We start from the raw sequence: 14055 nt of genomic DNA on the forward strand, positions 1-14055 counted from the left end.
CAAAGCCTTCCTAAGCTTCAGGACTGCAATTCTTTGCATTGTCTCTTTTGGATTTCAGTAAAATGCTGTCATCTCTCAGAACTCACCTGGACCCTACTCACATATTTCTTTATGCAACACTTGAGTAGGAGACATCACAAGGGTGTATGTTTATCCATTTAAAGCTGGGATTAAAGGAATATCTTTGAAAGTTAGGGAAAGGGTTGCATGCACTAATTTTGTCTGTAAACCAGCATAATGAAGCAAGGGATTCAGAGTTGGGAAAGCAGCTCTTGCCTGAGCCTCAGGAGCTGCTTAGATAAGAAACTACCAGTAGAATGCCAGTGCTTTCTACAGCATGTTGTTCTAGACAAGTGATAGCTGAATAATAAAGACAAGCAGATTAGAGTGAGCCCTCTGTAAAACTAGAAGGAGGGGATTTCCTAGGCTTGTTTCTTGCAAGGGGAGGAGCTACTTCAGCAGCTGGGGTTAAAGAATTGAAGTGGTAATCCTCCACCTTCTTCTGTATCTTCACTTTGATACTTTCTTTGTCATTGTTCCACCGCCCCTGTCACCTACGGATCTGGGATTTACTTTGTGTAAACTAAAGTTTACTTCTGACTGAATAATATTGGGGTAGCTATATATTGGGGTGTTTCAGTATCCTAATGACTGACACTAGTTTGAAGAAGTGAGGAGAGCCAGTTTGAGGTGCTAGGCGCTAATGCAAACACTCTGGGGACTTTGTTTCTCTGCACTGGGAAGCGGCGCCAGAAACCATCCCCGTCAGCTGCTGCTGCCGCTCACTAATCCCCTCAGGGTACAACTGTGCTTTCAGTCATACGTGATTGCGATGTTTGCTGTGTGTGAAAATGCACATTAACTGGGTTTAGAGGTTGAAAACATACCCCAGAAGCAGAGTAAATAAGGTTAGCAAGGGTGCTCTCTGTATCTGCTCAGGGCTTGTAGCAGTAGCCCTGCTCTGTGTACCTGATCAGGGATGTTGGCAATAGCTCCTGTGCACAGGCAGGGTGAATTGAATTGCTGCTGTGACAGCTGCATAGACAGATCCCAAGCTATTAAGGGGGCTTCACAGTCCTATTCTGAAATTGTAGGTTTGAGTTTTCTTTTTTTTTTTTTTTTTCAAATATATACACCAAAACCTTCCCCTTATTTTTTCCTAATACTCTGATATCATAAAATCACATTTGTACATCATAATGCCTTATTGCAGTACTAAAAAATAGTATTTTTGGTCTTTAAAAGACAGGCTGCCCCTGTAGGTAAATCTGCAGGAAGCATTTCTGTTGCAGTGACTGTTTCACAATAGATAGCAGAGTATTATCCACAGATTTAATTTTATTATTGCTCTTAGTTTTCTTCCAAGGATGCCTAATAAGAAAGGTATCACCAAAACATAGACAGATTTTTGCTGAATGACATAAAACTGTCAGAGATGCCGAGCTTTGATGTTCCATTAAGTGATCGATGTGGATTACTGACTTTTGGCTAAATGCTGCTCAACTCTGTAAGGTCAATATTTGTTAGTTCATTGGTAGAATAATTAATCAATCAATACAGGATGCTTGAAGTCAGGAAAAAAATATTGCCAAGACTCAATGTCTGGCATTAGGAACTAAAATTATTTCATAATGTCTTTTGAGTATTATTAACTCCCTGTTTACAGAATTTATTTGTAACCATCACATTTCTAGTAGAAGGAAGGAAAAAAAGCCAAGCAAAGAGCACTTGTAACCTTGAGCTGCAGGAAGGAAATACCTCTAACAAGCAGAGTGCATCATCATTAGTTCTTCCCTTTCACATCATCACACTCAGCTTGGAAAAATAATTGCATGCAATTTTTCTATTTTACAGTTGGGCCACATGACACAGTGTTCTTTCTTTAGAGCTCCTACTCCAGTTCTCCCATCTTGTTTTTTTTTGTAGTCTTTAGCACTGCCAGTAGCCTCTCACATGTCTCCACTGGAAGCTTTTACAACACTGCATGTACAGTGCCTTCCATGACAAGGCTCTGAACCATCAGGCAGAACTTTTAGAACACAGACTGCTGCAGTAATATCAATGAATATAGATAAAAGGCATCAATAAGTAGACTGGGTATTTTCCAGCTATAATAGCTTTAAACGTCACAATTTTATTAGAGTTTATAGTCTAATGCACCTGCCATTGCTTTCAACTTACATGTAAAAAAATGTGTATAGACTTCTTGTCTAGAATGCTAAGATGGGCACTTCTTCACTCACTTCATGTGTCCAGAATGTTTTCAGGCTTTGAGAATTGAAAGAAGGAATTCTTCCTCAGAGATTTACAAAAGGTACTTTTAACAAATACTTCAAATATTTTAAAAGCAAATTCCTTCTTTATGTGCCTTGTTTTTGTACATGCACATATAAAACAATTGCTGATAATTGAGGTGCACTCAATGGTGGCATCCAAATTTCCTGAAAATTTAGGAAATTACATGGTGAATATTTGAAGAATAAATAGCTGACACCCTTCATTAAGAAAGGACTGTTTTTCTCCTCACCAAATGTTAATATAAACCTTCAGTGAATTAATATCAATACTACTTAGCATAAGTGGGAAAAGGGGTTGCAATAGAGAGACTAGTTTTGCTAGGATCAGTCACTTAGGACTTGGAAAAGGTAGAGAACGACTTTATGATGTTTTCAGGGGTGAGAGACAGCATGTTCTGTCAGACTTACATGCCAGCTGGCTTGCAAATTCTAGACCTTAATAAGGGCATTTCCCTGGCTTTGGCTGTTAACTAGGCCATGCTCTGGCTTTATGTAACTCCCTCAGTCGTGCAGTGCCGCAGAAAGGTTCTGCAAGGGCGAGGCTGAGCACTGCTGCGCTCTAGTCTGTTCCTTGTCATCCGACTGAGAGGCCACATGGTTCAGAGAAACTGAGGTTGCACCAAGTAGGAGGGGTGAGAAATTAGGGTCCTTTAGACCCCACTTATTCTAACAGCAACAGTGTAGACTTTTTCTTCCATTTTAGTAATGAAGAATGGAAGCACTAAGAGCCTACATATACGGAATTTAGGGAAGGTTAGGAAACTGTTCCCAGATCTACCAAGCCATGGATTTTTTTCAAATCAAGTGAAAATGCATAAGCCTCTTAGTACTTTATTAAATTTATTAGATGTATGATAAACTCACAAGAATTTTGATTCAAAGGTTATGACAGTTATGTGAAACATTTTCTCACACAGTTATCTCAAAACTATGTATTTTTGGGGTGTTGTTAGCAGGTAACTATATGATTTGATTGATTTTTACTAGAGATATTTTGTTACAGCAATAATGATTTATGGTGTGGTATGATGGAGCGCAGAAAAGACAGGCTCAGACCTTTTCTCTCATGCTTTTGGTTAGTTTGGAGGTTTTATAAAAGCAATCTAACACCACAAATTACAAGAAAATTCTCTTACGTAACTTCTGTTAAATATTTACAGTTTGGCTCTTTCACATAACACCTGAATGGTTTTTTGCTTTCTGTTTGTCTGCATAGAATTAGCGGAATGTACTTGAAACATCTCAAATCCTGTAATAACATCATATTTCCATTTGCCTTGCAGTGTCATTTACTCATTCAAATTGAGATGACTGTAGGTGTCTGATGGTGTGATCTTTGTAGAAGGGAGAAAGAGCACTTCAGTGGAGTTTCCTATGTACCATATTCCCTGGATTGCACTGGGTTACTGTGCCGCAGCTTGTTATACCTCATTGCAACTAACATGCCATGACAGAAATAAGTCAGTAAGGATACAAGGTACCACAACACCAAGCTATGGCAAATGCATACAAAACTGAAATATGTGTTGTATCTCAACAACAGAAACTGTAGGTTTTTTTCCACCAGTAGTTTTCATACAACAGCTCTAGAATTTTATGCTGACAAAAGGCTGTCAGGATCTGAACTGTGGTTCCAGGCAGAGGTTAAGCATCTCTCTGAAATGGGAAAACCTGCTCTTCTTGAGAAACTGTTACTCTGAATGTCAAACTTCTGAAAAAAATTTTCTCCCTAATACTGGGCTTCAAAAACCTCTCTATACTTACACTTTACTATTGTTATGATCCCTGTTGCACTCCATCAGGTTGCAAATATTTCAGTAGTGGGTGGTATTCAGATACGCAGGAAGACACATAATATGATTCAGCATAAGTGACTTGAAATTTGAAAGTGTTAGGAAGAAAGCTGGAAGTCCTGAAAAAGCTACTTTCATTGAACAATCAATAAAAAATTATTTTCATTCTGATGAGGCTTTAAAGTTACAGCCTAACAACCTTTTCTATCAGGGGATGCTGGAGAGCCTCCCAAAGGAGGTAATGTCATTGTCTCTGTTTTATAGAAAAGGACAAAAATGGATCAATTTGTTCAGAATGACCCAAGAGATGAGTGGCCAAGGCTAGACCATGGCTAATGTCATAATAGAACTGAGTAAATACTACTTTGTCTGCTCCATGGGGTGCACTTCTATGGCTTCTGATGAAGACACTTTCCTAGGAATTACAACATAGTCAACATGTACTCAAATGCCACATTAAAACTGGCTGCCTGTAATTTTCTTCCTTTTATTTTGTTTTTCAAGGAAGGGTCTCCAAAAAAAATTCTGATAGTGCTAAAATATTATACACTTCTGAGAATTTAAGCTATTGGAATAATGGTTTTTTGAAGAATTTTATGCAGATGAAGTTATTGACATTAGTAATTTGCTCATTTTTTCTTTTTGAAAGCATTTTCTTCAGAGGGAAATTAAAATTTCTTCTTTCTGGGAATATTCTCATAAACCTTTTTTTTTTTTTTTTGACAGTGGGTCAGAAATACCGGACAAGAAAAGCGTACAAGAAATCATCAATCTTTTCTACTTATCCATCTTATTTTATATTTGGTTACATTAAGAGAACACATATATGATTTACCACTATTTAAATGTGAGTTTTGTCTTGAAAAATGTCAGAGTGAATAGCACTCAATGAAAACAAAAAATAGAAAATCAACAACAGATAGGAAGAGTTCTTACAAATAGAGTTAGTGGATGCCTCAGAGATTTTATCCAGTAACATGTCTAGATGGTATCTGTGGTTCATATCCAGATGCATCTTCATATGGCGATTAATAGTTATGCTTCAAAGTGGGATGGTCAGCAGCTAATTTCTGAAGACAGGTTGCCAACACAGAAGGACAGGAATAGCAAATAATGCTGTAGGCATGACTTTTTCCCAAATTAGAGGAACCTGCAGTTCTGTGAAGTTTCTTTTGCAGAGGGTAGCTGGACAGAACTAGACAATTGGAAGTTAAGTACATGTGTATTGTATTCCTCAGTAAATGGGCATATATTTTCACATATTTTTAATGGGCAGAAACAGAAGATTTGCAGGAAATCTGATGGCATACACATTTGCTAGTATCCATTATACCCAATTAGGAAATGCAGCAACTGTAGAAAGGGTAGGCAGCCTGTATATTATGAATTCTGGTGGGAGGCACTAAACATGAAAGTGTTGTTCTTTGACTGCCTGAGGGCTGTCTTAAGTGCTAGGCTTTTGATCTTAGTGACAGTTTTAAAACCCTTAGGCAGACCAGAACTAGGAATAAAAAAGCTGACAGCTGTGGTTCACCTCTCTGTGTCTCTCTTTGCCTTCCTATTATCCTAAACCCTTGAAGATCTTTGGAGAGAGACACAGCTCATGCTGCACATATGAAACAGCAGTCATCATGTGTCTCCTGGAAGTGCACTATATATGTCTTTTTTACTTCTCTCAGGTTATTGAGACGACTAAAAGATATGACCCTAAAGATAGGAACACATTACTGAAAGAGCTAAGGTGGTTCAAGTTTATAGTGTACGTGGTGTCCTTATGTCTTCATGAATATTGACATCTCGTTGCTATCTTATAGTATTCAGGCAGCGTGCAATTTATGATGTAAGTAAATTGAACTGTGAAGCAAATTAACTATTTTGTGGGGGAAAAAAAAAGCTCTTGATAGGAACAGGGAAGACTTACAGACCGCATAAATAAAAATATAACTTTATGATATCATAGTTATTACATGTTTAGAAAGTTTCATGTTACAGTGGCGAATAAAAGCAGATAAAATCTGAACATGTCAGGTAAATAGTAAGTCTGTTCTGGCTATAGATGTTGGTGCTTAATTATTACATTTATCATGACTCTAGGAAAAGGCCAAAATCTCTAAGTATAGATATATATACACTCAGATTTTATGTGCAAACACAAATGTCTGCTTTTTACCAATGCAGCCATGTAACTGTGATTTTTGCAGGTATATTTGGAAAGATACGTTCAAAATAGGGTTATAACACCTACTACAACATAAGCTATTAAGATCTTTTATGGAAACTCTAATGCCACCTATACAAATTCTTTATCACAATCAGTTCTCTGAATAGCTACATGGGGAATTGTAAAGACAGTAGATGAGCCATTCCACTGATGGCCTTGGAGGACGTTGTAATGATCTATTGTCTGAGACTCTCAGTGCTGTGGCTTCTATACTCTTTTCTGCATATAGCACTTTCTAAAGTTAACATAATTTATTAATGAGAATGACTGATTGTATATTTGGAAGTGCCTCTGACAGAAATTATGCTCTAATTATTGCTGAGAAAGTTTCCAAATTCGTGACTGCAGGTGAAATAGAAGTAAAAAATAAATAAAAATAATTTTCTGTGATAGCAGATGATAAATCTTCAGTAGATTTCTAATATTGATGGCTGACAAACTAATAAATCATTGCACTTAAAAGAACCCGCTTAAAACCAGTTAGACTCTTCTATCTCTAGGAAAGTTTCTCTTGATCTCGAGAATTAGAACAGAGTGAACTGTGCTTGTGGTAGATGAAATGCTCCTTTCTTTCACTTGGTAGGCTTACATTATTCGCTGAGTTTCTGTGAAAGAAGTAAGAAACCACACTGATTTTTAAAGACCTGTACTGCTAATGGAGTTACACCCTTTAGTCAGAATTGCTCCTACTGCAGTATATATGCACACACAGTATGCATAATACAGTAGCAAACAGGTAAATAATAAATAAACACAGTTAATGGAGATGTAGTGGGCAATAAAAATATATCTCAGGCTTTCCAAAGCAATATTTTAGCAATATCTTCCGTCTGGATTTGATTGTTCTAGTTTATTTAAGCCTGTTAGCTAGGAACTACAAAAAGGATTGTGGCAAAAAACAAATTATGAAAGAGATTAAATTATTCAAAATTTTGAAAGTGGACAGAAAGGAACTCTCTTTTTCCTAATAGGTACAGAATCAACAAGGAAAATGACAGGGTAATTGTAAGAGTTGATCTGGCTTCTGAGTCCCTCTGAGCAATGAGAAAAATATTTAAACTGTAAAAATACCATGTAATGTATAACTGTAATAATGTATTTTAATGCAGAATATTTCTAAGGTTGAAAGCCTAATAAACTGGTAAGCAACAGAAAAGAAATATTTCAGCACTGTATATAATCTGAGAAAGCTTTAGAGTTCTCTGCATCTTTTTAACTTCCTCTCTAAAAAGTATGCCCTGCTTTGTAAAGGTACTGTATAAGAGCTTTGCTTAATGATATTTCGCTGAATAGGGGCTGTAGAGCCATTAAACTGAATGTGCCAAATTTGTCAATATGTAGTTAACTTCTAAAAGATTCACCATTCCCTATCATCCTGTTCCTCATATTTGATGATGTTGATAAATCACTGTCAAAATTAAACTTACTTTAGTCTCAATGACCGAAGTAACACCAATGTTTTTAATTCCAGACTCGCACAGCTGAGTAACTGTATTCTCTGACACAGAACCAGCCAGTTCACAAACATCTTCAAAATAATAAACCCCCAGCAGATTTAGAATTTGGAGCTTGGTCTAGACATAAAATATATATTGTGTGAAAGTTCAAGAGCTACTACCTAAATACAGGAAATAATGGTCTCAGGATCTTCCTCTAAGATTGAAACCTGTCATATAACATAGACAATTTATTTTAGAGTAGTCTATTATAAGGTGCTTTTATAGAGATTTTGATAACAAAGGGAATTGTCCTATTTTGTGTTTCCAATATAGCATGTTCATTAAAGCACAACAATGAAACAATTATCATGTATAAAAATGGTATAGGATAGAATTTTTCAAGAATCAGAAAGGTTCATTTAATTTGATTCAGGTTTTCCTGCCCAAATATTTCAACAAGAGCAAAATTATTTTGTGTCATATACAGAAAAGATGAAAAATAAAAGGCCAGGGAAAAATATTGGTACAGATTAACCTGTGTGTACAGTGATTGTAGTGTAAATGGACTTTCCTTTGTGCATACAATGATGTTATCTTTAGCAACCTATGTTGCTTAGTAGAAGCTCCTTAATTTACTACCATAACTGCTTCAAAACACTCCTCATTGCTTTCTTTTCAAACAGCCTTTTTTTTTTTTTCCTGGTACAGTTGTGATGACCTTGATAGGTATTATATCCTGTTTCTATTGTCCTAATGCCCCACTTTTAAGTCTCTGATAGGCTGCTGATAATTTCCTCAGTGTATTTGTAGGTGGTGACAATTTTGATAAGGTACTTTGACTTCTGTAGTATTTCAGATGAAAATTTTATGCAGCATCTCATTTGATTCTTAGTTTATTAGTTCTAATATTTAGTCGAACGTCAGTCAGGTCAAAATGAAGGCAGAATCAATAAAGGATAAATAATGAATAAAGAGTTATTATGCAAAAAGAGACATTACCACTCTGTGAATTATTTTTTCTGTTACAACAGAAAGACCAACTCTATTATTTTTTCAAGGACACTTCACACACTTCACACATTTGCATAAAACCATTTTATTAAAATTAATAGAAAAAAATATGAGAGTTATCCATTGAAATAAATGCTCAATTACTCAGTTAGTAAAGAATGTGTTCTCTGTATCCAAATGACCTGTGTACCTCAAAAATCCATCTCAAAAACAATTTTTTGTTTTGGTGGAATTTTAAATACTTAACTTAGTAATGAATTTTTAATTCTGTAAGCCAAGAAGTTGACTATCAATCCATTGATTGTGAGGAATCTGGGAAACATCTGATAAAAACAAAACCACATTGAATCATCCTCTGAATCCTCATTTACATATTCCAAAAGAGGGCAGCAAATGTCTGCCTATCTGGTGCTTTCCAGTTCTGGTCAGCAGTGGTCACTGATGGCAGGCTGATGCAGACCTGTCCTATATTCACATCTTAAAGCACCTGTTATGAACAGGAAGGATTTTTCAGGGAAAGAGTGAAAGCCCAATTGGCTCATCTGAGCAATACTTCAAAATGTTAACAGAAGGAAGCCACTGCATGTTAGATGTTTCCTTTATCTTGTTCCCGGTATGGTAAAATGCAATTCAGAGCAGACACAACAAAATAATCTGTGCAGTTCAGAATAAAAGCTCTCATGGTTTTCTTTACACCAATATGCAATTTCCCCTTTTTGTCTCTCCTCAAATACTGAAAACATTGTTTAAATATAAATATACAACCCTCCTCAACCTAAAGATACATGCAGAAGGCAAGCAAAAAAATTCTTTGCAGTATGGAATTGGATTTATAGTGGAGTAAGGGGCTTTTAGAACCAATGTGCATTATCAGAAAGAATGACTGAAAAAACAAGGAGGACATTAAAAAATTCTTACTATAATTTAACACTTTGGATCCAAAATTATTCTTCTCAGAGAAAAATCTGGAAAATAACACACATGTATATAACTTATTGAATATTTAACTGTTCATGTTGTTACTCCATGTAGAGATGGCTTACTAACTGTCATGGCTGTGAATATCTGTTGTTATGTTCATAACTGCACACACGTATGCATGGTTTTGTGAATTTCCTTTCAACAACTACGTTTTCCCCTTGTTTGCATGGATGCTTATTACCAAAGTAGCTAGTCTTTAAACACAGTAGAATAAAAATGAAAAAAAAAACCTACCATATAATATGAATTTAATATCTCTCTTTTTAATAAGGAGATTAAAATTTGAATTTTTAAAAACTCTGGGATATGTCCAATTTAATTTTTTTTAATTTAGAATGACTCTCTTTAAAAAAATAAAATCTTAAATATAATGACACAATATGCTGGCTTTTGAAAATTTGGAATATATTTTATAGAAAAGAGTGTAGGAGGGGCTAGCAAGGATAGAAGGCGCAACTATAAACTTATATCAAAAGACACATGGTGTATTAATAATAAAATACCTTGAAATATGTTGGCAAATTTTTGTAGTGTTGTACTATTTCAATTTTATGTATTTGTTCAGTATGTAAGAAGGGTCTCACCCTGTCCATTTTTAGTCTGCTTTCCAGTGTATTAATATTGTTTGTGTCTCCTTTAAAAACATTAAGATTTTCTGTCTCTTTATTCACTTGCTACTAGTTGCTGAAAGTTATGATTAAGACTTTGTATACTTTGCAGAATTGCTCGAGCGGGGCTAAATTCAGACTTAAATCAGCTTTCCTAGGACCTTGTCAAGCTGAGGTTTCAAGACTTGCAGTAATATCTGCAAGGAGTTTCACAGCATCTTAAAGTAACCTGTTCCAGTGTTTAAACACTTTTAGAGGAAGAATTGGCAGTACAGCTGTAATTTCCCATGTTTGACTTCATGTCTGTTGAACATTTACATTCCACTCTGTACACCAGAGGAGTGATCTGTGTCCTCTCAGTAGCTCCTTTTCAAGCACAAAAACATCTACGGGAAGACTTGACTAGAAAAACAAAAGATGAATTAATTTTTAAGACATTATTCGCTGGGTCCCACTCTGTAGTTGCTACCAAGCCAGCTGGGCAGCAGACTGCACAGATATAGGAAGGTACTCTCCCTCAGGGGCAGGACACTGCATTTGCCTTTGTTAAGCTCATGAGGTTATTGTCTGCCCATTCCATCATTTGAGCGTAATGACCTTCAGATATGCACAGAGGAAGGAGAAATGTGCTGTCCATAACTGTGATGGACAGAAAAAGAGGTCATGGCCTAAATTGTAGCAAGGGAGTCCTGGCTTGCTGTGTAGTCTAGGATGCTATACAGACAAGTCAAGTACTAAAGACTGTGAAACACCAAGATTGGTCACTTAGAAGACCACAGGTTTGGTAAAGGGAAACATAAATCAGATCCCCTCCAGTACAGCTGTTTTTTAAAATGAGACTTAGGCATTTGCCTCAGGTTGATTCCCCAAATGATGGAGAACTTCAGATTTCCATATACCACACATTTCTTTAAGGAAATGTTTCTTTCTTATAAATATAACTCTGACAGAAATACCTGTATTTCATTTATTCAGAGAAGAAAATATCCGTTTTCTAATACTAGACTAAAATTCCCTAAGTTAGAAGCAAATGGAAGTTAGTCCGATTAGTTAGAATTTGAGGTTGTCTTGATTTCTCTCTTAATTTTTTTTTTCTACTTATGAAGCAATTGCTCATTTAATTCAGCATTTTTTAATTCTCATTCAGTAAATAAATAAATGTAAACAATTACAATGCTTATGTTGCTACTGCAACTAATTGTAATATTAAATTCCCCCTGTGAATGGAATTTTAATGTTCTTGGTGGCATTTTGTCAGCAATTTTCCTGCTGTTTAAAAGATCACTGTCTAATGGGATTAAGGTGGATAATCAAATCTCAAACTGGAATTAGGCTATGAGGTTTAAATGCCTGGGGAATACCTCCTTACTAAATATGAATGAAAGAGGTTCAGTGCACACACAGGAGAAAAATAAATGGAAGGCTGTCTTTTTATGCTATGGTGTTACCTCAAGTATCTTGACAAGAAACTTGGATTCGTTTTCTGACATTCAGACCTTTAGACAATTTATCATTCAGTGTCTGGGATTGAAGTAATATTTCAAGAGGTTTGTTACATTAATTGGGATACATTGCTTATGCCTTAGGGTTTTAGATTTTGGCTTTGTCTACAATTTTTAGTGTTGCATTCAACCTATTACTGGTATTTTTAAAAATATTAAGCAGTACTTATTGACATATAAAATTGTTGTGAATTTATTTAAGTCTGCTCTTTCAAACACAGTTCTGGACTTTGTGCATGTTTGTGCAGCTGGGAGAGTTGGGCCAAAAGAATATGCCTGATGTTCAGTGTTCATGACTTCCTCCATGTGATATGCATGTGGGAACTATGAAACTTACTTTGTAAAACTGCAAAGAAGAAGTGGTGGCAACAGTTTTCCTCATGGGAGTATTAACTTATGCAAATTTAAATAATAAAAGGAAAAAAAAAATATGGCACACCTGTAAACAACTGTCAACTGCTATCAGATATATTTGAATGTAGTTTGTAAGCTGGAACAAATTGATAGATAGAAGTCAGCCTGTAGAAGAGAGCAGACATCAGGAAATTGTCTTCTGTGTTTGGTTTGGTATGATCTATGGGTATAAATCCTGTAAGGGATTTTCTCCCCTGGCTTCCCTTGCTTCAGCGTTTTATCCAAGTAAAATAATTTTTTTCCATCAGAAATAAAAGGATAATAGTGTTTATTTGGTTGATTGTTATATAGCAGTTGACACAGGTATTGAAAGAAGACCAAAAGACACATTTTGGGAAAAAATTTGAGCTGAATGTGTGTGCGCTATAATTGAGACCAGCAGATAACACGTATCCTTTGTAGTTTCTATGGAGATAAACAAATATAAGACATGTTCACTACTGCTCAAATGAAAATTTCCAGAATATTTTCTAAATTATTGAATGCAATTTTTTTTATTTCTAAACTAAGAATTGTCCTGCAGTAGTACAGATGCCATCCTCTCAAAGATAATAATTTTTATATACTAATACCTGAAACTATACCGGCATATATCCTTGCACTAGTAAATCTGTAAATACGTGTGAAAATTATTTTAATGCACATTAAAATTGTGATTAGATTCTGACTTTTCTAATATATTTTGACAGGTTTTTTCACAATTGGTAACATTCCAATCTTAGAGCAGGGCAATTTAATGAATTTCAATTCAATGTATTAGCCTTAACTGTTTTAATCCAACTGTTTTACCTTAACAAATAGGCTGATTGTTTTATTACCACTGTTTAATACTTCCATGACTCCTCTAAAACATTAACTTTATACTTGTTAGCTCCAGCAAGACAGAGGAGTGTGAGACCTTATGTATCTGTTACCCTACTAGACTTTTTTCTAAATATTTTCTAAAGGCCCTCGAAAAAACTGAACTTAGTGGGAATATTCCAAATACCTCTATGGCAACTAGTAATATTTTTAGCATTAACTGCTTTGATCAGAATGTTTCTTTGTGGCGCCGTCCCACTTTTGTTTTCAGGACTGGAATAAAATATTTACCAACGAGGAAAGCCAGCCTTCCTTCCTTCCTTCCTTCCTTCCTTCCTTCCTTCCTTCCTTCCTTCCTTCCTTCCTTCCTTCCTTCCTTCCTTCCTTCCTTCCTTCCTTCCTTCCTTCCTTCCTTCCTTCCTTCCTTCCTTCCTTCCTTCCCTCCTTCCGACACTTCCTTCCTTCCTTCCGACAATTCCTTCCGACACTTCCTTCCGACACTTCCTTCCGACACTTCCTTCCGACACTTCCTTCGGACACTTCCTTCCGACACTTCCTTCCTTCCCTCCGACACTTCCTTCCTTCCTTCCTTCCGACACTTCCTTCCGACACTTCCTTCCGACACTTCCTTCCGACACTTCCTTCCTTCCGACACTTCCTTCCTTCCGACACCTCCTTCCTTCCTTCCTTCCGACACTTCCTTCTGACACTTCCTTCCGACACTTCCTTCCGACACTTCCTTCCTTCCATCCGACCCTTCCTTCCGACACATCCTTCCGACACTTCCTTCCGACAATTCCTTCCGACACTTCCTTCCTTCCTTCCGACACTTCCTTCCGACACTTCCTTCCGACACTTCCTTCCTTCCGACATTTCCTTCCGACACTTCCTTCCTTCCTTCCGACAATTCCTTCCAACACTTCCTTCCGACACTTCCTTCCGACACTTCCTTCCGACACTTCCTTCCGACACTTCCTTCCGACACTTC

Source organism: Ammospiza nelsoni, chromosome Z, assembly GCF_027579445.1.
Source record: "Ammospiza nelsoni isolate bAmmNel1 chromosome Z, bAmmNel1.pri, whole genome shotgun sequence".
Lineage (NCBI taxonomy): Eukaryota > Metazoa > Chordata > Aves > Passeriformes > Passerellidae > Ammospiza > Ammospiza nelsoni.